The sequence below is a fragment of the Phasianus colchicus genome, chromosome 1 (assembly GCF_987193195.1).
Source record: "Phasianus colchicus chromosome 1, bPhaCol1.hap1.1, whole genome shotgun sequence".
NCBI classification, from domain to species: Eukaryota; Metazoa; Chordata; class Aves; order Galliformes; family Phasianidae; genus Phasianus; species Phasianus colchicus.
Genome location: NC_143436.1, coordinates 132,279,605 through 132,302,978, shown reverse-complemented (window position 1 = coordinate 132,302,978; position 23,374 = coordinate 132,279,605). Strand labels below are relative to the sequence as shown.

At 35.1% G+C, this 23,374-nt stretch overlaps 1 protein-coding gene across 2 annotated transcripts in view; it reads left to right on the top strand.

Moving 5' to 3' along the window:
• GABRG3 (gamma-aminobutyric acid type A receptor subunit gamma3) overlaps positions 1-23,374 on the top strand; it is a 297,135-nt gene that overhangs the window by 259,351 nt on the left and 14,410 nt on the right. The window lies entirely within an intron of this gene.

Genomic DNA, 23,374 nt, shown 5'->3' with positions numbered 1-23,374 from the left:
GAAGACGATGGGTCAGCTCAGACTTTACCTCACCTGGCAGCCAAGGTACAAAGCTTTGACTCAGAGACCCCACTTAAATCTGTCACATTTATTTTATGATGTGGACAGACCATATGTTCCTTGGATTTCAATTTTCATTTTAAAAACAATTTTGGTGCTCAGCTGCCTAGAACATTCAAAAAGTCAGCAGAGTTTAGGTTACAAAGCACTCAGCCTGCAAAGGCTGCTCTGTGCCTTCCATGCTCAGCTGCAGCCAGGGCAGTGCTACAGCTCAGCCACACAGGACCACACCTGCACCCATCCTGCTCAGGGGGGGGCTCACTGTGTTGACCCCCAGCTTAGCCATCCTCTCTGGAATGAGTGAATACCATAAGATTTTTTTCTGACAGTTAACATCTATTCACGAGAAAACAGAAAGCTAGTCTGCTTATAAGACGATTTAGCAATAATCTGTTCACTGACTTTTTATCTCTGATACAATATTTGTGGTACATCAAATCTCAATTTAGCAGAGATAATCAACTGTGTCTGTATTGACTTTTAAAATATATTGACACATCAAATGATAGTAAATCAGAACAAATATTTTGGATAAGCTGTAGTGTTTCTAAGTGAAATTTGAACTTTTATTTTTTTACAGCACTTCATCTTGCTCTGATATTGTACACTTTGTTTGTGTACAATTCTGGTAAGTTTGTCATCAGCTTCTCAGGTTGGAAATACAGTAATGAAATGGATGATTGCTAATAATACTTCTATTCTAGTAAAGTGTAACTGATGCTTATAAGAATCAAAACTTTTATATTGCCCTGAAAATCTAGCACTTGTCTGTCTCATTACAAAAACATCTCCCAAAGCTGATAGTAAGATAAATTTTGAAGAGAGTGGTTGATAATTTGATCCACAGCCTATTGCAGTTAATGAAACTTTTCACTGTTGCTGGCCTTAGATCAAGCTTTGCCATGCGGAAGTCTGAAATTGGGTATTTAATGCACTGCTCCAAGTAATTGTTCGGTCACTCACTAAGAAAACTCAGCTTAACAGTAAGGTGACATCAGGGTAAGTACATCATGCTCTAGAAACACTTTCCATCTTCCGTTTAGGAACAATACAAATGATTATTAAAGCTGGTTGAGTGGGTTTTATTCTTTTTCATATTTTATGAGTGGCAGAACTGCATACATAACTGGCTTCGTTTTTATTCTTTGTCTTGTGGAGACAATATTGCAGTGTTTCATGTATAGGCAAGTGAGGAGAGAGATTAGAAATAAAAGATCTTTATTTTTTGGTGAAAGCAAAAGGAAAAAAGGTAGACAGTGGAAACATCAGAGGCAGGTCTTTGCCCATGTTTATTTCTTTAGGGAAAATTTCGGTAGGAAGTGATTTTTCCCTAAAAAATCCCGAGTTGCTCTTGATAAGGATCTCAACTTGTCATTCTTAAAGATTTTCACATTATGTGGAAAATTATGTAATGTTTTCCCATTAGCTTTTTCTTCAGCAGGGTTTTTACCTCGTAGCTTTGGAAGTTTCTTATGTGTCTAACTTTATAATGTTCTTGAATTAATGTTCTCATTCACTCCTCTATTGAAAATGTTTTATCTGTTGCTCTCCTGGCTTTATTCCTACTTCAGTGCCATTAGACTGCTGTATTGATGATTTAGGATTAACTCAATCAAAAGTTTTATATTAACTCAAACTGTGAAGGTTTGGCCTTTTCCTGAGGTTGCTACAATGTTATCTAAAAGTCTTTCAGAAGCAATTGCATTTAATTTAGACCCCATAGTATTGTGCAGGATATTGTCTGTTTTATTCGCTGCTTAATCTACAGTCATAATGAGAATTTTAAGATACCAAGTGGGATGATTATTCACATGTAGCAGAAAGATGCTAGGTGACTTTTTAGAATTTAGTTTGTCATACCTTGAAGAATTGTAGCACATACTGGTTACATTTTGGCAAGTTTTCCCTAAAATTAGCTTTTACTCTTTCACATCAGAGTCATGTTTCCTGATTCCTACCCTATGATGATGGTAGCTCTTTGCTTCTAGGATCCTTTTCTGCAGGTAGTATTCACAACATTCAAGTCTTGTTCATTTCAACTCCATTTCAGTCAACACCTCTTTCTCCCTAATTACACTGTCAAGAACCAAAATCCTCTCTATGATTAGTTGCCCAATTCTGGATTTATCTAACACCTATTGAAGGCAATGTGTATCGTTACATTACCTGCCGCAGGTTGGCAGGAAAGAGCTGTGCTATCAGCTAACTAAGGGGATAGTACACACTAGGAAAAAAGTTTTTGGAAGTTTCCAAAGTTCCTTCCAGTGAATACAATCAAAATATTGATGTGGGGTTACCTGAGGCAGCACTTCTGAAATGTGAGGAAGCCCATCATAACCAGGGCTACCACAGCATATCACAGCAAACAAGAGGTGAATCCTTGCCACTTGCATCACATTTGGCAGCGACAGAAATCCGGGCTGGCATCAGTCATAATTCATTGTGGTGTTTATAAAATAAACGTGGCAGAAGACACCAAAATAGATTATCAGCCATTACATCAGAGAAAGTTCATTATAGTCAGCTTGAGAAAAACTGAAGGTGAGGGCTAGAGTTTCATTGCTTCCAGGGGGGAAAACACATGGTCTCAAGTGTTTCAATACGTAGCCAAAGATCTCAGAAAAGCCAGTGACTTCTACAGAGTTCTGCCAGTCCCTATGCTTCTGAGCAGATGAACCTTCTTGAATACATTGCCTACTTGAATGCACCTTGCAATTAAGTCTGTTTAGTCTTATTACATTTTGTCATTCTAACCATTGGTAAAACTATAATAGTAGACAATATCCTTATGTAGAAAAATTCTGCATGATAATGGAGTAGATTTTTGTCAGCCTTTCTTAGAAAATCTCCCAGTTTTTCATAAAATTATAATCTTGCACTTATCCCCAGTATATCCTGGACCTTGGGATCTGCTGCCCTGAACAAAATCATGTATAGTTCTGTATATAAGGAAAACAACTTATTTTTAGTTAAGTACGTGCTTAAGATTTTCATCTGAGAAGTACAGAACCACCACCCACATTCTAATTCAATTCAGCATTGCACTTAATTGCAGGCCTCCTACAAGTAGGAGCAGTTAGAGTGGAAAAAGCATCTAAAGAGTTTCCTGCTCTTCATGTTCACAGCTTCAGGCATGTCTTTTGCATACAGTAAACACTGTGCCAAATTATTCCTTCAGTACTACTGGTTCAAAACCTAAGTTTTCTTAGAGTAATGAAGTAGAAGAATCACCAAAGAATTATAAAGCAGCTTGAAGAGAAAAAAAAATGCATCATTCACTAGTTGCATGCTGCTATGAAACATGTAAGAATGTTAAAAATGTTCTTAATTAATCCATCTTCATATAGTAGTTGTTTACTTCTCAGAATTATGAAAAACTTCAGGCAAAGTTGAAGTCAAATTTGTTGATCATAGTTTTAATCTTTGTCTTGGTCCACTCTAATTTGAAATCCTTACCATCTAGTCATGTTTTTTGTTTTTTGTTTTTTTAAATAAGGATAACTCCTAGGAAATACTGTTAATATTATATTAATTAATACAGCACATCTATTAGCACAAAACATTAGTTCAAATGTCTTTTGTAGTAATCTCACCTTATAACTCCCAGCCCATGCTCTTTATTTTATCCTTATTCTTCAGTTTTTCCTCTGAAACAAAAAGCATCAATTGATTTTCCTAACTGCTTCCTTCAAAAAGATGAAAACTTGGTAAATGTTACCTGTGTTAACACAAAAAGGAATGAAAAGAGAAGCACGTTCAAATGTGAAGAAAACTTTGTTGTAACTTCTTTTTATTTATGTGAATAAAAAGGTTAATTCTTAAGGCCACATCTTTAAGAGCCCTTCTGGAAAAACTGAATCCTTGAATAGTTCTCCACAGTGCTTAAAGCATATCCTCAGCAGGCTCTGGACTTCACGTTTTACACACTTGGAATTTATTTAATTATTTGTCACTCAGTCGCCTCCAGGTTGTTCTGCTCTTGGGCCAGGACTCATCAGAAACCTTCAAGGAGCAATCCTGAGCTATTTTTCTGTTTGAAGCCACCAGAGACATTGAAGCAGGGAGGCTACGTTGTGCAGCAGGACTAAGCTTTCTGCATGAAGTGTATCCCTGAAGAGTGCTGTCAATACTGAGTTGATGACATTTCCCTCCATCACCCCCAGAGAACTTTAGCAAGGATGTAGATCTGACCTTAAGCTTCCTCTAGCAGCATTTAAAGTAGCTGACAACTGATTTGGTCTTGCCACTCTACACTGCACTTTAGGTGTAGAAGCTTTGGTTTCAGACGTGTCACTAGAGATTGCAGTAGCTCCTTTTGCACAGACGCATTCTCATTACTCACTTCAGAGCACAGGCTTAATCCCATTCTTTAATGTCATGCATTTAAAAATCAGATCCATTGTGGAATTTGTAGAGAAAAGATTATAAGATGCCAATAAATATTCTATCATTTATGAATGGAGGATTTCTTACAACATAATGAAATGTGAAATGTTCTTCTGTTAAACTTAAAATAAAACTGCATTTCATATAGGTTTAATCGCTCTATGCAAAACAGCAACAACACCACAACAAACATCTTAAAACAGGAAAAATTTTAAGAAGTTCAGAAAACATAGCAAAAAATATATTTTCCATTGCTCCTGTTTTCCATAATATGTGATTTTCTCTGAAATTGGGCTGGCAACATATCCTTTTTATGCCCTTTACTCAAACAATTTCTGAAATGTAAGTGATTAGTCTAAGCCTGGTTCTCAGTCCTCCTGAGGAAAGAGGAAATTACTCCTATATATTCATCTGAGATTAAAAGAACAAAATTTCCTAAAACTGTTTCAAGCATGCTGATACCTTATTAAGCATTGCATTGTAAATTAAATTCTGCATAACTGATTTCCTGAAGATGAACCGCTTTTGTGAGTCTCCAAATTCATGAATACATGTGCATCTTCTCCATTGCTCCCTGAACTACTTACCTAACTGACAAGAAACAAAACAGTTTCTCAAGTGCTGCAACCTATGGATGTAATAGTTTCTTGATGGATATTGGCATTGCAAACTCATTGACATTCAAAAGCCCATGTTTCCAATGCTGGAAAAACAAAACAAAACAAAACAAAAGAATACTTTTGAAACCTACATTTCAACTGAGGTTTCAAAACTGAGGTACTATCTCTTTGACAGTAAGATTTTTGTAAAACCCTATAATTAGTATTTAATGTATTTTTATAATTGGTAATGACTCAGAAGAATATTGAATTGATTGTCTGGCTATTGTAAGCTCAAAGCTGATCTCAGAAGATCACTGAAAGATGCTGTTATCACTTTTAGTTATCCTCAGCTATTCTGAAATACAACGACATGATACGATGTAATTTTAGAGTTATGTTCTTCAGAAATTGTTTCATTTGAATTTCTCTAAGTAAAGAAGGCCATAAGTCATTCCAGAGTAGAATGGAATAAGAAAAAAGAAAGAATGTTAAATATTTTTTATAGAACTCATCATTTTGATTCATGTAGTTCATAAATCTTTGTGCACATTAGCACAGGGTTTGCCATTGTTGCTGCTTCATGTTTGCTTTGTTCTTAAAGTCATTTGTTACTCTCCCATTTAGGAAAGCTGTCATCCAGTTAAGGCACAGATAATGAAGTTTTGGTCTACAAATCATAAAGGACTTAATAATGGTGTAGTTAAATTGTTCATTGAAGCTATTTAGCAAATACTAAACAAATAACAGTACATCCATTTGCAATAGTCAAGGTGAATTTGAGAATGATATGCTAACCACAAAGGGGATGAAATATTTAGCCTATCTTATTTCTTAATTACAATCTTAAAATTTTAAACATGGGATGGGATGTGTTTCATCAAAAGTAGCTTATGGCTCCTGATATTGGATCAAATCAGCAAAGACACATCATAAATAGTGGAGATCACTAATAATCTCACTGTGCCTGTTCAGATGTGATCAAAATGCAAGGTTATCTCTGCATTGGCCAGTTTTCTGCTGGTTCCACTCTGACACCTCAAAGGCAACTCTGCTTTCCGCACCTACCCTTTAGGCCTCTCTTTTTTTCTCTCCTTTCCACTTCTTCATTGTTTTTCCCATTACTCACCACTTCATATCATCAGACATGCAGTTGTCAACACTGGATAATTATATCACCATTAATAAGAGAAAATCAAACTTATTTTTAAATGGTTAAATAAGAAAGTGAACTTTTAAAGATTTTCATGCCTCCACTGCTTTATCTCTTTAAGAAATAATTAATCTTTTGGCAGCTTCAGATTTTCGTGCTGCAAAATCAATTCAGTAAGCTTAAAGATGTAGACTTCCTTTTATTTTCATCCTACTTCTAGGGACCCTTAGGGAACATGATTTACAAGTAGGTATATATTATAAGAAGACCTCTAAAATCAGGAAAACATGGAGAAATAAAGGAAGTAAGGTACTGGGTTCTCTCAACCTTGAATACAGTGCAGTAACTTACACCAGGCTGAGGCAAATGTAAAAGTAACAGTCAATCAGAATGTAGTATCTAAAAACATTTTACTTAAATTCATCTGCTTCATAAAAAGACAGAAAAAACATATTTTCAGCCTCAGCATTTTTACTATATGTAGTTAAAAATGTACTTATTTCCCACTGTAGGCGTATTTATGTCTTTTTTTTCACTAAAAAAAATGGAAAATGGTTTACAGAATCAGAGGCTGAAGGAATCAAATGGAAGAGAGAAAGATTATTTTGTTCTGCTGCAAGGTAGAAATTTTGAGATTTGCATCTAGTAGCAGTTAAATATACTTAAGGAAAATAAAACAAAAAAAAATTAAAGTGATGGAAGAATCAACCAGAGATAAAACAAAACTGGAATGTCTTTTTATAACAGTGTCTGTGGAATTAAACACGTACTGTTTTTATTGATGAAAGAACAAAATTTTCTCCCTCTGCAGTTCCATGTAAACGCAGCCTCAAGCATTAGTATTACAGGATCTCTGATGATTTCTAGCTTTGATTTTCCAGTTCAGATTTTCACTAAGTTGACAACCTTAGCATTAATAATGAAAAATGGCAGTGCTATTAATCAAACATATTCAACCACCCAAACATCATTAAAGTCTGATATAATCTTATTCAATGAATACTTAAGCACCTGGAAATGTTTAGCCCTCTTCTCACTCACTTTTTCCTGAAACTGGTAATCCAACAATGTCAATCATAAGCAGACAAACTCCAATGTTTCCAAGGCTATGGTTTCATGTTCTACCTCTGTGTTAAATATCTAAGATTTTAAAAGTTTTGGTTGGTGGGGAATTCTGTTTAATGCTTAGTTTCTTCCTATTCAAAGCACATGAGCAACCAAAGAAATCATGCTTCCAAAATATTAAAGAAGGAAAGAAGGAATGAATTGAAATAGTACAAAATAGTGAAAATAAACGTATATTGAAATAAACCATTTTGAGAAAGAAAGCTAGAAAAGTTTTAAATGTCTTCACTCTGCCTGTGTGAGGTCACCCTGTGAATTAAGGCATGCAGGGAAGAGCTTGTACCTTAGAGTTACTAAATACAAAGGTTCATCTCTACAGGGAAAATCCTTCACCTTCTTCTGTGTTTGGGGAGTTTGTGGGCCCAGTCCACAAGGGTGTCAAATGTCAAGAGATCACAGAAAAAGAAACATTAAAATGCCCTGTATGTCCAGGAAGAAGTGAATATTTTCCAGTTTTCTCTAACAGTAATTAGCCAGAAAGTGTGCCTCATTTGGTGATTTTGCCTCATTGCTGTTCACGGTTCATTAATAAATTAATTAAACAATCTTAAAAGATCAGAAAGCTGTGGGTGGTTGGGCACTAATGCCATTGCATCAGTGCAATATTTGAATGACTAGGGCATAGTGCAAGAATGAGGAGGCTTGGAGGGGTTAAGAAACTGGTGACCTGATGTTGGACCTCTTTGTGTAGAACGATTAGGAAGTAAGCTCTGAGAAAAGGAAAGAGGCAGAATATAATAAGCTTGGTGGAAACACTACAGTGCTGTTGAAAGCCTAGAAGGGAGTGCAAGACACTCAGATATCAGTAATTCTGTGCTGTCAAGAAAATACCTCTGAGCCCCACGGCAAAGTTTCTTATTTTTTTCACAGCATTTGGTGCTAACTGATCACACTCAGTACTGATCACTGAGCTCAAATACCAATAGGACTGTAGGATGGTAGGAATGAAAAGAGATTGTATTAAGGTGTCACGGAGTTAACTAGATTAATCTATGCCCATGACGGGGGCAGTAGGCCCCTGTTCCCCTCCCTCCCCCCGAGACCAACAAAATGGGAAGGGAAAGGGACAAGAGATAGGGGGATGGGAGCTGGGCTCAAGGAAGGAAAAAAAAATGGCATTTAGTGGTCATGGTGGTGAGCAGTTGATGGTTGGACTAGATGATCTTAGTGTTGTTTTCCAGCCTTAATGATTCTATGATTCTATGGTCTGCAAATAAAATATGGGAAAAAAATGCCCTGGGGAACCTTTTTTCTAAATCAGGAAGTGGATAAATTCAAAACAGGCCATTGAGTCTAGTAAAACTTTGGATGAAAATCAAGAAAGGAGGATTCTTGTTTTATCACATACAAACAAACAACCTCCTAAATGCAACAACCACAAAGCTTTTACCATTTCAACTTTTGTCATTCACTGTTATCTGAAGGGAACTGCCAAAAGTATGTTATTCTGTGTTGGCAGAGCTTCAGGCATTGTGAGACTTGATAGGCTCCTGCAGGGAAAATCAAGGCAATCTGCATTAACAGTGCACCACTCTGTGCTGAAAGACTCCTTACTCAACACAGAGAACTCAGAACAAAAAGGAAAGTTCTGCTCTTAACATTGTATTCTACTGGTTTTGATATGAACCTGTTTAAAGAATTACCCTAGACAATCACTGAGAGAGCCTCATTTAGCAGGCCAGGCTAAAAAGACTTTTCTCTTCCAGAAAAGTCTGACAAGGGAAAATAAGTACAATTGACAACTAAAAACAGAACATACCTGATTTAGAACTACAGATATAGATTTAGAAATAGAATTGTTCTTGTTTATATCCATCCAAGTCTTATTGTAGATACTAGAAATATTGTAGACAAATTAAAAGCTTCAGATCCTGGACAAACCTTCCAGGGCAAGGAATAATCCTGGCTGACTTGACCTCCACCTCTTGTTTTCTTTTTCAATCTGAACTATTGTGCATCTGTGTAGATATTCAAGGATGGAATAGATATATAGCTGTGAATGTCAACAGGAATACCAGTTATTACTGAAGTTCGTTATTGTAATATTAATGGGGTGGGATGGTAAGGAACAACATATAAATCAGCTTTAGTCAAAACCTATTCTTTTTAGTCCTAAGAGTTTTTTTCATGTTCATGTATTTTCATAGCTATAGAATTCTATCAGAAGGGTTTTTATAATGCAGTTTACTACATTAAATCCTCCAGGTCTTGATTAAAACCACTTAAAATTAATAATTTATGAATAGTAGTATAAAAAATACCACAAGTATGGAAAAATACTTCTGAGTACTCATGGGAACTAATTATGTGTGCTATTTCTGATGGAGACATGTATGTTATCTTGCAAGTGTACAGATCACTTTGGCTAGTATTTAGAAGATAGCATTATTCATCAGTTATTCTCCAAAAACCTGTTTAATGATCATTTAAAATTGCATTTTCTGACGTTGAAATTCAATGTATAGGAAACTCTTATAATAATAATATCCAACTAATTCACAGAGTCAAAGGTGCTAGACGGAACAAAAAAAAGGTGATCTGTTGAAATGCAATTAAGTTGGATATCTCTTTGCTTAAAGCAGAAAAGGAGTCATACGAAGGAAACAGTGAAACAGAAATGAAGACAGCCTGAGAATCGATACCTCCAGCTGGAATAAACCAGATAGAAGGTTGATTCAAAAAGAAACGCAGGGAGGAAGTGGTTAGAAATTTCATAATTTCTAAAAATTGATTTGAAAAATTTCACAGAATAAAAAGAGGTTTTATTTTCTTTGGAGTTTTGTTGTTGTTGTTTTTTATTTTTATTATTATTATTACCATTTTTTTCAGTATTGTGGCTATTCAAATCTTCTATTTGCAGAACAGCCAAAGCAATTATCCTATCATCACTTACAACATTTGCCAAAAATAACAGTTTAAATCAAACCAGCTTATGAATGGTACTAAGAATTCTTTAACATTCTTCTTTAGAGTTATCTTTCTGTAAGCTCTGAAACTAAAAAGCTCCAAGAATGCAGTATTATTTACTAAATATCAGTTCCAAATGCATTTTTACAGGTAACCAATGTATTCTTAAAAATTCAGGGAAGTGCTGACCAAATGTAGCTATGCACAGGAAAAACAAAAGTTGCTCATAGGTGATCTGTCATTTTCAGTTTGGTATTTATCAGTATAGTTGTCTTTGCCCTAAAAATACACTTAAATATTAATGGAAAAGCAACCTACTTGCATCACAAGTAATTCTTCAGGCCCTTCCACGCACTTTAGTTTTAACAGTCTCTCCTATTCATTTTCTGAGAGCGTAATGAGGCTACGCCTGATATTAGCATCTCATTAATATTTTATATATGTACAATGATCCAAAGTTTTCCATAACTGATTGATAGGGCCATAGAAACCAAATTACAGGGACTAAACCATTGCTTAGCACAGTTGCCTTTTACCTAAGTGGTGCACAAGTGTATTCATTCCCATTATTCTTGTCATAAAATTACTGTTTAATCACAAAACTATTGGTAGTCAAGGCTCTAATTATGTAGTCCAATAAAAAAAAAAAAAAAACATGAGGGAAAACTAACCGTGGTATCAAAGAACTCAAACTGTTTGCTTAAATTATTGAATCTCATGTGGAGCATCTTGACATAATCAAACCCATCTATAACTGCAAGACTAACTGATTTGCAGTAACTCAGTTCCAGAAGGCAATTCTCATTTTTAAGTTATTCTCTGACACAATAATTGACATTCTTTGTTAAAAGCAATAACAGGGGAAAAAAAGAAATGTAGGCACAATGCCTTGGTCCTTCCTCAGCTTATTTTCTAAAGCACTTTTTATTGAAATAAAAGTACACTGCAATCTTTATTTGTTATTGACAGAAATTCTTGGAATACCTATTTAAACAATGCCAACATGTACTATGGGCTAATCTAATGCCACTCTTAAATATTGCATAAATTGTTCATCATTGAATTTTCAATGTGTTCAGTGTTCAGCAAACCAGTGCTGTCAGCACAGACCAAGGCACAGTGCTTTTTTACTGCATCCTTCACAGAAGATTCAAGGGACTGAACCCTAGAACTACTCTTCTTCCTTAAGCCAGCTCTTCCAATCAGATCGATGCCCACTAAGCATCATGGCTATTAATTGTTCTGCTAAGACTTGTGACCAACCTATGTACATAAGATACTTCATTTCCATGTCTACCTCAGGTTTTCTAACAATAGGACCATTACAGGGGAGAAATATAGAAAACTTGCTTATGCTTCTTTCTCAGAATTGACTCTTCCTGTGTATATATTTCCCAAGTTTCCTGCTTGCAGGGCTAAATCAAATTTCCCTAGCTGGTTATTTCTAACTTCTTACTGTTTTGTGCATGCAGTTTGCGTATTGCATATGCATATGCATATGCAGATTTGTCTGTGGAAGCAAAGCATAGGGCAAAGAGAGTGTTGGCTGGCTGTAAAAAAGAAACAGTATTGCTTGAGGCTTAAATTAACACTGCCAGTGAAATATTTTTGGCCGTCTCATTGGTGCTCATTAAACACTTAATCTTTGAGTTTCTAAGTCTCTCAGATATGGAAACGTTGCTAGTTTTTATTCTTTGGAAGATTAATTTGGGTGAACTGTGGAATATATCAGGCCTCTACACTTGTTATTAGACCACCAGTGCTGACAAATTCTATGTGCAGATATAAAATTAATGCTTGGAAGAAAACTCTCTAAAGTGCCTCTTGGTCAATCTGTGGTGTGCATGTAATCACAGGAGACCTTGTATATTTGATTGCCCACCAGCAGTGGCCTCTAGTGACCCCACTGAGTTAGGTTGCACACCAGTATTAGTAAGGCCTTCAAGCAGCTGGTCTGGTGCCAGACAGTACTGTGCATAGAGCCTCTCTCATGTTCATCCAGTTACACTGTAAAGAAATGATATTCATAGAATCATAGAATCCTTAGAGTTGGAAGGCACCTCTAGAAGGCCATGTAGTCCAACTCCCCTGCAATGAGCAGAGACCTCACAGTTAGATCAGGTTGCCCAGGGCTTTATCTAGCCTTGCCTTGAAAGTCTCCAGGAATGGGGCACCTGTTCCAATGCTCCGCCACCCTCACTGTAAAAGATTTTTTCCTTATATCTAACCTAAATCTACCCTCCCTGAGCTTGAAGCCATTTCCCTTGATATTACTGACTTAGAAACCTGTACCTCATCAGTTTTCTATAGAGTGAAATGCTTTTGAAAGCATTACCACTAATTTTTAGGCTGCAGCCTGCAGAAGACACGCCCGTGCTTGAGTTTGCACTTAGTTTTTTAATGAAAGTAGTGCATGGTGACAATTCCCAGTCATGTAAGGACCAGAAACAAAGACTGTTCATTCAGAAAACAAGTGATGTACACAACAAGTACTAACTATCAACTTCTGGCTTTTCCAGTTATTCTGTTTCACCAGTTTAGCTTGTCTTTTTTGATGAGTCTTTTTTTCTTGAATGAAACAGACTTGGCCCTTTCAATTGACTATACATGAAAATTTAATGTTTTACAGACATTTGGGAAAAAGCTTTGAATTACACTCTACGATTTATTTCTGTGGTACAGACTGGAGTGCCAACTCCAATTGCACAGTCTTTAAATAGTTAAAAAAAAGAAATGATTATCCCATATTTAGCCATTCTCAAATTGTCCTTCTATAATTTTCTGAATTTTCAATGACTTTGTAATGTTACAATTAGAATTCATCTTGTGTGCTTTTAATTTCACATACCTGACTTACAGTCCTCCCCAGATTCCTTTGAAAGGACAATTCAAGGTGATTCATGGATCAAAGCATGGCAAGTCATTCCACTCCCCCCGTCCCGAGAACTCATACAATGTTAGATAATTGCATTAGTATTTGTGATTGAAGAAAACCAGAATCTATAAAGCAATAATCAAAGATGTTACTCTTGCTGTTCAGAATTTATCATGGTTAAAAAATAAATCCATAGTTCAATCTGGCTTCCTTACACAGAACTGGGTTTCTTTGTTTGCCAAAAACTAATTAATTTCTGGCATTGATGGATGTAGACATGTTCCTCCAGTATAGTTTCTTCACTCTATAATCAACTGTGAATTGTGAATGAAACATTACTCCAATGTCCTTGAACACTTATACTGCTCATCCCTTTCTTCAGAACATTATGAGTAACATTATTCTCTGCAGTTGTTTATGGTCATGCTTCCTTTTCTGGATCAACAGCGAAGATGCAGAAAGAATTGTAGGCTATTGCCCAAGAGTAAGGAGAATTATTATAAGGTGTTGCTGAAAAGTACTCAGGGAAAACAACCCTAGTTTTTCATTTGCAATGGGGATAGGCACTGGTAGCTTTTCTGACAGTGTGAACGTGTAAGATGAGTGCTTTAAAAAGTCAGTGCATGTTATGCTACTGTAACTTAAATGTTTCACATTGCAGAATATCAGATAAAGAGAATTCATCAATAAGCAAAAGAAGTCTGCTAGAGAGAGCAAGGAAATTAATATCAACAGATGGACTAAATCTCTGATTTTATGTCTTTAAGAATTCTAAGCTAACATGATTAGCATGTTAAATCTGAGTTTATTGCCAATTGAATTAAAAGAAGAAAATTATTCTGATGAAAACCAGTGAAAGTTTGTGAATTTGGAGTACGGACATAAAAATATTGCTCATAAATAGAGACAGATGAGAAGTATTTGGGTTTAGGATAGACTTAGGCTGGCTTCTCCCTCCCTCACAGAGGAACTAGGAAGTACTAAACAGACTGACTAATCAGAGAAGGCAGTATACTATACAAAATCTTATTAGGAACAGGAAAAAAAGAGAGCTATTACCACAAAATTAATTTGTTAAAAGCACGTCACAATGAAGGAATTAGGGGATATGAAGGAGAAAATACTACATAAATACCAGAGATACAAGCCAGGGAAATTAATAAAGGTAAGAGGGATTGCTTACTTATGAATATACAATAATTTAAAAAGTGATATTGTTGAAATGTGAAGAGACGAAACAGTCATTGTTGGGAATAAGAAAGACTGATGGTAATCTAGTAAGAAATGCTTGAGTTGACAAAGAAAGAGCTAAAATAACACTCAAACAGAAGTTGCATTACCTTTTTCCAACTGTCATGTATCTTGGAAACAAGTAATTGGGAATGCATATGGATCAATACTTTTCTTTATTCTACCTGATAAAACAGCAAACACAATGCAAACTTACATGTGCTACCGAATACCAAATAGGTCTGTAGAAAAACATAACACATCTACCTATCATGTTAGGTGAAAAATAGCTGTATATGACAGCATCAGCCAGAAAATGTCTACTGCAAATGTGTCCCCTGGAATTTCTTGACATTATCTTTTACATTTTCTTAACTCAAAAATCACTGCCCCTACATGCATGGATTCTGTGTGAGATAGACAGGATGTATAAGATAAACTAAGCACAGATTTTTTGGAGTGCAGGCAATCCCTGAATCACTTTTGTATGTGGAAAACAGAGAATACTTGTTACCAGCCACTTCTCCAGCACAAGTACTTTGATTATATATTTTGATAACTTGTTAACAATTGTTTAAAGATTTGACAAGAGATCATTGCTGCCCATTTCAGTAAGTCTTCATGGAAGTTTTGGTGGAGTTAGAAGAAATAAAACAGGCTAAGCTTTATTTTACCAAAGTAATTACACGCCTTTCATCCTAGCATTGATCTGAAGCAAAATAAAGCAACAGCAATAGGAATGGATTAATATGAACATAAAGAATAATGTAATTAACACCAATATAAGAAAAAATATAATTAACAACAATAAATATTGATTTGTAGAAACTAACTCCTGTCAGACTAACTCAGTATCATTTTCTGAGTTTATACTTTTGTGCTGATATAATGTAAATTCATAAGACATCTCACTTGATGCAAGATGACATTTTGATTAAGATGCTACAGTGATAAGAAAATCATTGTGGCATATATGAAAGGATTGCATTTTGACTACCTGATAGGATTGAAGTCATAGCTAGAAAAATGGTCATTATTCAGGACCCTTTGTTGAGATGCTGTCTTCTGGGTTTGTGTTATTTAATACTTCTTATTAATGATGGAGAAGTGAACATAGCATTTAAACTCATTTACTTTGTACTTGACACAAAGACTTGGGGAGCGGTCAATAATGACAAGGATAGGTGAGGGTGGAAAGTAGTTCAGATAGCTTTGTAGCCTGGATTTAAGTCCAGCAGGCATTTCAGTACTTCAGTAGATCTACTTGGGAGTGAAGCCTAGGGGTTTTGCTTTCCTGAAATTAGAGCTGTCATTGTGGGTCCTGCAGGTCTAAAGACACTGGGATCTTTCTTGTCAATTAAAAATCAATTTAAAATACACTGCTTGTGTGAAGGTATGGCCAAAATACTGAGCACAGATATTGGATTCATAATCTATATTATGTAATTGTGCAGCTGCTATTACAGACCTAACTCTGATGGCTGCAATTCAGGAGTTATTTTGAGAATTTGCAGAGTGCGTGAAAGAGCAAGCAGATTTATTAGAGACTGGAAATCCTTCCCGGTGTTAAGAGACCATAAGTGTTTATCTTGAAGGATAAACGGTAGTTGATTACCATCTCTAAATACCTGCATGAGAAACAGACGATTTATGAAAGAGAGTCCTTCAATTTAGCAAAGATACTTTAAAGTTCAAGGTCTGAAATGATGCTAAACAACTGCAGATTAAGAAAAAAGCACCTGGTTTTACAGTGGAAATAACTAAGCATTGAAAGAACTTAAAGGGCTGCAGTACACCTCCTATTAGTAGATACTTTTTATATGGACATAGTATGCTTTTCTAGAAGTTTTTCTATTTCATCTATAATTACTGTGTTTACAACAGTGATTAGTTCAGAGAAATTTGATATGATGTTGGTGATGTGTTGATGGTTGGACTAGATGGTCTTAAAGATCTTTTCCAAGCTTAAAGATTCAAAGCTTCTATGATTCTGTATTCTTTTCCAGAGTCTGCCACTTGCAGAACTGGATTGGTCTTCCAGTGATTTAGGTGCAGTGTTGCATTTTCATCATTAAAGAAAAGAAACATAAAATTAGATTCTGTAGAAGAAAAATAGGTAATTTTATTTGGAAAAGTTGAATTTTTTATTTTTTTTTTTGATAAAATGAAAACTATTTCAACTGGTTTTAGAAGTACAGGCTCACAAAATCCAGTCTTGTGGAACTTTATAGGAAACCAGTACAAAGGTTACACAAAGAACAGCCCTCATGAGAAATTCAGTCCTAAAAATTAAGAAGTGGTCAGCACTGATAGATGACATAAAACTTCTGGTTTCCTGTCATGATTTTTTTTTTTTTTTTAACAGCAAAGTGAATGCAGAAGTTCTTAACATTGTATCTTCTCAGACTTCCTACAGTATTTGATACTCTGCAAAGCATGAAAAATATTTTGTTCTAAAAGAACTGCACAATTCCCAGTCTGTAAACACTCTTCAATAATGATTCCTATGTAAATGATATTCATTTTCACTCCAATACTATGTCTGCTTTTACTGATGTGGATAGCTATGGTAATTCATTATTGTTTTTACTTCATCTGCTTTCTGCTTTTCTTTGCCTTTGGTCTCTTAGAAAAGGAAACCTAGGTATGGTAAATAGCAATATCTTCTTATGAATAATGATTAAGGGTTCATGCATGATACATCATAGTTTTTTGTACTGATTTTTTCTCAGCTTGATGCATGAATGCAAGTAGAGGTTATGTGTGTAGCTTTTACTATTGTTAAGCAAAGAATCAGACTGGACTTGTGATCATGGATGAAATGATTGTGGCGGTACATTTTCATTCTCATTATATGACTTGTTGTAATTGCATTTTTTAAGGATTTTCCAATATTATTTGTAAATTATAAATTAAAGATATATTGTTTTTATTAGTACTCTATTTAAAAGAACATACAAAATGATATTTTATGTTCTAAAATAAAAATATCATTATATCCAAAGATAATAGAAATGAACAGTCTGAACACAATTCTGATGCTTATAATGTTGTTTTAACCTCACATAGCCTTCTTTGAAGAAGAGTATTATGTGCAGTAGTAGGGCCGAGATGAATGAATGGGTGAATTTGTTGTAACAGGCTATATACGTATAAAAGCACATAAATATGCAAGTATTACATATAAGCAAAACATTATTAATCATGCAATCAAACACTGTAATCGTTCATACTTTTTGTTACAAAGTTCATAATCTCAGAATTCATTTTGGAAGTCAGTTATAATAATGGAAGTTAATTAATCTCCCAGTTACCTTCAGAGCATTCCATACACTTAACAGAGGATATGGGCTACAGCTAAATACAGTGAAATGATAACAGCTCAATCAAAATTAACTGCTTTTGAAAGTGCTGTTACAACATATAATGAATTGGTTAGGGCACAAGAAATAAAAGGATCTTTTATTTACTTTTCAGTTCAGTTCTTTATTAGGAGTTCAATTTTACTACCTATCCATGTGCTAATAACTATGAAAAGAATAACAGTATGAAGAAATTAGAGCTTTAAATGATTTAATTGGTTCTCCGGTTTTAATACTAAATGCCAGAATCAGAGGATGAAGGAACTGGAAATATAGGCATAACTTTTAAAAGCAGACAATAATTCATTTAATAGTACATTTTACAAAAAATCTTTTGAAAATTCTACTCGAGTCAAAGGAAATGAACCGTCACTGTGTAAGGAAGAACAAATATCAGAAATGCAATTTTTGATAGTGATATATATCTATTAAAAAAACATAGCCTCGAGTAGAAATATGTTCCTCAATGTTATATTGTTCATGTTCTTAGACACACACAAAACCAAACTAAACCAGGCCATAATTTTTTTCAGTTCTGATAATTTAAGACATAGTATTTCCTGAGTTAGAAAAAACCTCTCATCTTTGTACTATCCAGGATCAGGGCTTTGCTCTTCACACTCAAGAGGAAGTTGTCAACATTTGATTATTATGCCTACTTATGAAAATATACCTATATATAACTGCATATGATGTCTACAAGCATATACAATATAGTTAATGTTAGGTTTCTTTTTATTTTTCTGGTATACTAATTTGTCTTTGATAGCAATAATGAATTAGCACTTGTGACATGCATGTATTTCTGGAAAGTCTACATTTCAATTATAAGTGATGAAAACCACCTCTGAGTTAAATTTGCACACATACGCTTATTGATGAGGCCAAAGGCAATTATAAATTCATAAAGATCTTTGGACGAAAAGCTTTTTTCTTCTCTATTGGTACAGTGGCTATTATATAAGGTTTTTAGCAGTGGCAGGGTATCTTGTAACAACGCAACATGAGAATGCAACAAATACCACATCTGAAGACCTGTATACTTTTCTTGTGTATTTAACCATGCAGCTTATACAGAAAATATGTATGTAATGAGCTTGCGACCACTACAAGAACATTCAGTATTGAGGATGAGGTGCAAAGGTGGGTTTTTTTTGCTGTATTATGCTCCCATCCAAGTGCATGACATCACCAGCAAGACAAGACCTTAACAGAATTACCTAGGTATTTTATTCTTCTTTCTGGCTTGGAAGCATTTGTCCTAGAGTGCTCTGGATCAAAGATTGTACCTGACGGTAAAAGCATTTGATGTGCACTGACTGACACATTTTTAAGAAGTCACAAAAAAACGTACAAGAAGTCCTCAGTTTCTCAATTGCTTACACAGTTGTTCAAAAAGATAGATACTTTTAATGACAGTTTCATGACTTTTCTTCTTATTATTATTATTTTTTTTTTTCATTCTAAGAGAACCATAAAATTGAATTTTCACTTTTTTTTGTTTTCTCTTGTAAGAATATATCCTTTTTGGTGAGGCAGTCCACCTGTTTCCTCTGCAATTTTACTAGATCTTTGGAACTTCGAACTTAAACCTACTCCAAACCTGGGCTTGAGAGATCTGGGAAAATCAGCTTAGAATGGGATATTGACTCTGTAGGCAGACCAGCTGCTGAACCGTTAGTGATAGACAGTGTACTTCAAGAAATCCTGATCCATCTCTTTTCATTTGAACAATGCTAGCAAGAAGACTGCTGCTCAGGGATTGGCTGAGTGTTGGTTGGTTTGGTTCATCAGTTTTGGTGCATCAGTCAGTGAGCAGGGTGTCAGGTGCCCAGTAGTTGCATAGTGGATTGAGATAGAGCTAGGTGTAGGTATAGATGATATAGCTAGATATAGTTGATTCAGATATAGATATAGATATATAAATATTTTCTGCCATACAACATTTGTGGGAAGTGAGCAAACCACTGCCTGATGGGTTAAACCACAACTGTATTTGTACTTCAAATGAGTCTGTTTCTGAGGGTTTGGCTTGATGGCCTGGAATATTAAAAAGCCTAGTTTGCATGACTGTTTTGTCTGAGTTGGAGGAAAAATTCTATTGTTAATTAGGCAGCACTGCATTTTTTATGACAGTCTCTGTTTCATGCTTACTCTATGCTGAAATATTATTTCCAGAATGTGCAAAAACTCTGTATCCCTTGAACCTGAAGCATGCATACCTAAAATCTACACAGCCCCACCTGAAACCTGCACTAACACAAGAGCATGAGTCTTTTACGAAAACAAAAACCAAAACTCTATGGTGAACATTTCACAAAATCTACTCTAACTGCTGACTTAGATTAAAATTTGTTTTCCACTGCTTTTACTTTTTATCTGTCTGACCACAGGAGTGGTCCTTAGCTTTAGCTAATAGTTTTCAAATCACCTATATTACAAAGAAATTAACTGTACATGTAACTCAAGGACACTATACTGTAGGCATGATAGGCAGTGGCCAAACAGTTAGAAAACTTTCGGCTGGTTAAGAAATCATATAAACCTAGTTCATGAAACAAAACTAGGGGGCTTGGGGAAGTAAAAACCAAAAAGTAAATTGAAAGGATGTACATATTAAATAGCAGGATTAAACATTGCCTTCTCTTGCTTTCAAATAAAAACAAAATGAAGAAAAGATGAAGCGCCGAATCTTAGAAAATTAAGTTGCTCACTATTAGATAAATGTGATTTGTTAAGATAATAGGGAAGGTGCCTCAATGTATACTATGCTCTCACTGCTAAAGAAATACTCGTGACATACTGTGTGAGTCTTTCTAGTGACTATGCTTCTTTTTTTTTTTTTTCTGTAATTAAACTCTTATAACAACATAGGTAAACTCTGCCAATCTTCATTATTCTCCAGTTCTAGTGATGGACAATTAGATTGTGAGCTTCCACTTACCTGCTGAAATTGTTCTATGTATACATTGTATTTTCATATTGCAGTCTTTGTAAAGTCATTCATCCTTTAACTTTTTTTTCTGAGATAATTGGGACTGCAGTACTCGTTAACTTCAGAGTATAATGGGAGGATGACTGAAAGCATGTGGTAAGATAGTATAATGTGGTTTGAGTAAATACATATTTTTAAAATATTTTCTTGAAATACTTCACCCTTAAAGGGAACTGTCCTTGGAACAATGCAGATAAAATTCCGGCAGTTCTGTCAAGCATGTCCTTAATGTTCAATAAAAAAATGGAAATAGACTATAGTTTAGCACTGTTCATTAAAATCCACAGTGATTATTCCTTATAAAATCATTATTGCTCCAAATGGTGTCCTATTTTCATACTAAAATGTTAAACTAATACAAGTTCTATGGGTTACAGACAGCAGTCATTTTGGTTTCATGGGAAGCCTTGCTGCATTTCTCCTGCCTCAAGATGCATCTTTTGTTCTTGTTATAGAAAATTATCATGGAATATTTTGCCTTAAGGTACTTACTATTATTATAGTGAATTGGTCTGATAGTTCGGTTAAAAGTTAGTTTGCCTTCCTGAGAAATTCCTTAAGCTGTTAAAAAGTAAAATTCCTCTCTGAATTTCAGAGTTTCCTGATACTTGCTATCACAGTGGTTCCTGGGCAGGCAATCATTCTGTGATTGCTTGTAAATCAAGAACACTGATTTAATGATATGCAGTTTGGAGTGTTTTCCCGTCTTGTCTGCAGGGTTTTGTCGCATAATGAGCCCTAGCTCCTGTCCTAACAGTCGCAGTAATGGCTGGTGGGGTTGTGGAGGCTGGTAAAGAAGCAAGGAGAAAGAATGCAGAGTCTTTGAAAGCTTTTTCTGTCCTTTGGGTTGCTCATGCCTGCAGGACATACAGAATGGGTTTTAGGTAAGGTCTTTTAGAAGAGGGGAATGTTTCTTTGTTCTGAAAGTTAGTTTTCCATGAGTGTTTAGTACCTGTAAAATTATTTTGTGTGTATAGAGAAATTCTGAAATATATGTAGCACAGTTGCTTTTCTTTAAGCTGCAGCCAAGTGCTTTTAGATATAGAGAGAATAATGCATGTTTCTGGAAGGAGTAATTTAGACTTTGATAACAATAATGCATTCTGAAGCAGTACATTAAGGAAAGTAGCCACAGCACACACAGGCCTGCTCTTCTGTATGCAGAAACTATTCAGGTGTCCCAATACTAGCTGAAGATAGAACTGAAGTGGTAACTTAGTTGTAAATCAAAATTTACAAAAACTATTAAAAAATGCACTCAGTACATGTAGTACAGAAAAGGGTTTATCTTTAAAAGCACCCCCAACATTTTTATGTTTGGTCACCATTTCAGCAGTGATTTCCTTCTCCTTTTCCTATGCATTACCATCAATACTGTTATTCTCCAAGCTGTGTCCTCTCCATGTTCTGCAAGATTCTTGTAGGAGAACCAGATAATTCTTATCTTACTCCACTGTGTGCCAATAATTCTACTGAACAAAATTATTCTCCCAATGTTTTTTTATATTGCCTATCAGTACGTAAGTTAGAGAACATCACAGAAGGTACAGTATATAAGATCATATGCACAGCTGCTGCCTATATGACTGTGTCTCCCTTCTTCATGTGAGAATTTTTTGTGTGAATTTCAGGTAAGAAAAGAAATTGATGGTTAAATGAATTGACCCAATAATTATCCTAGGATTTCATATTCCTTAAGTGCTTCTATGGGTCTTTGTTGGATACTTGGGAATTTGCAGTTCTTTGTAAAATTCAGATAAGTCACATTGGGTAGTTGGGTTTGTTCTTATTAGTTGAAGATTAGAATGCTGATACAGTTTAATAGTAAGTCAGAAGGACCAGCGGATACTTACCCATGTCAGTTCCCTGCTGCCATTCCCTGTACAGAGAAAAGTGATGGGGATTAGTGGAATGAAAGTAACCAGTCTGTGAAAACCCACAAGGCTCACTACATCATGATGTATTGCAGTGCTCTCTGCTTGTAACAGCACTGGGCTCTAGTTTAAAGCTCTGTCTTTGTATGTTAAATGCATGAGGAATTTTGGAATGAATGTCCAACTTCTTGGGGTGATAAGGTTTGTACTTGCACAGTACTCATGAAAATCCATCCATTCATCTAACAGAGGCATGATGGAAGTACCCGTGAGCATATCAAACCTCTTCCAATTTATAGCTATCTTAAAATAATGTACTAACACATAGAACATTTCTTATTGACTCATTGTTCTAAGTTTCTCTTCCCAAATGCCACCCTCAGATTTTTATTTACCTTTGACTTTTTAACTTATGGAAGTTCACTCATTTTATAGTGGTCTTCAGAGTTTCTTTGGGTGGAAATTATTTTTACTGAATTAATGTATTTTCTGTGTCATATTTTGCTATCGTCAAAATATCCATTGTATTCATTGCTTTTGTTTATACACTCTCAGTTACCAATCTGTTGGGAAGTAATTCCTCTGTTCTATCAATTTCTTTTGGAATTTTGCTGTAAGAGGACATATTTATCTACCTGTAGTAAATTACGTCTTCTGCAAATATCTTATTCTAGAAAAGCAAGCCTTGTAACAAGAAGCTTGTATAATTTATTAGTCAAGTGACATAGTCAGACAAAAAAAAAAAAAAAAAAAAAAACACCATAAAAGTTCTCTGGCATATAAACTCTTCTTCACATCTAAAATTGAA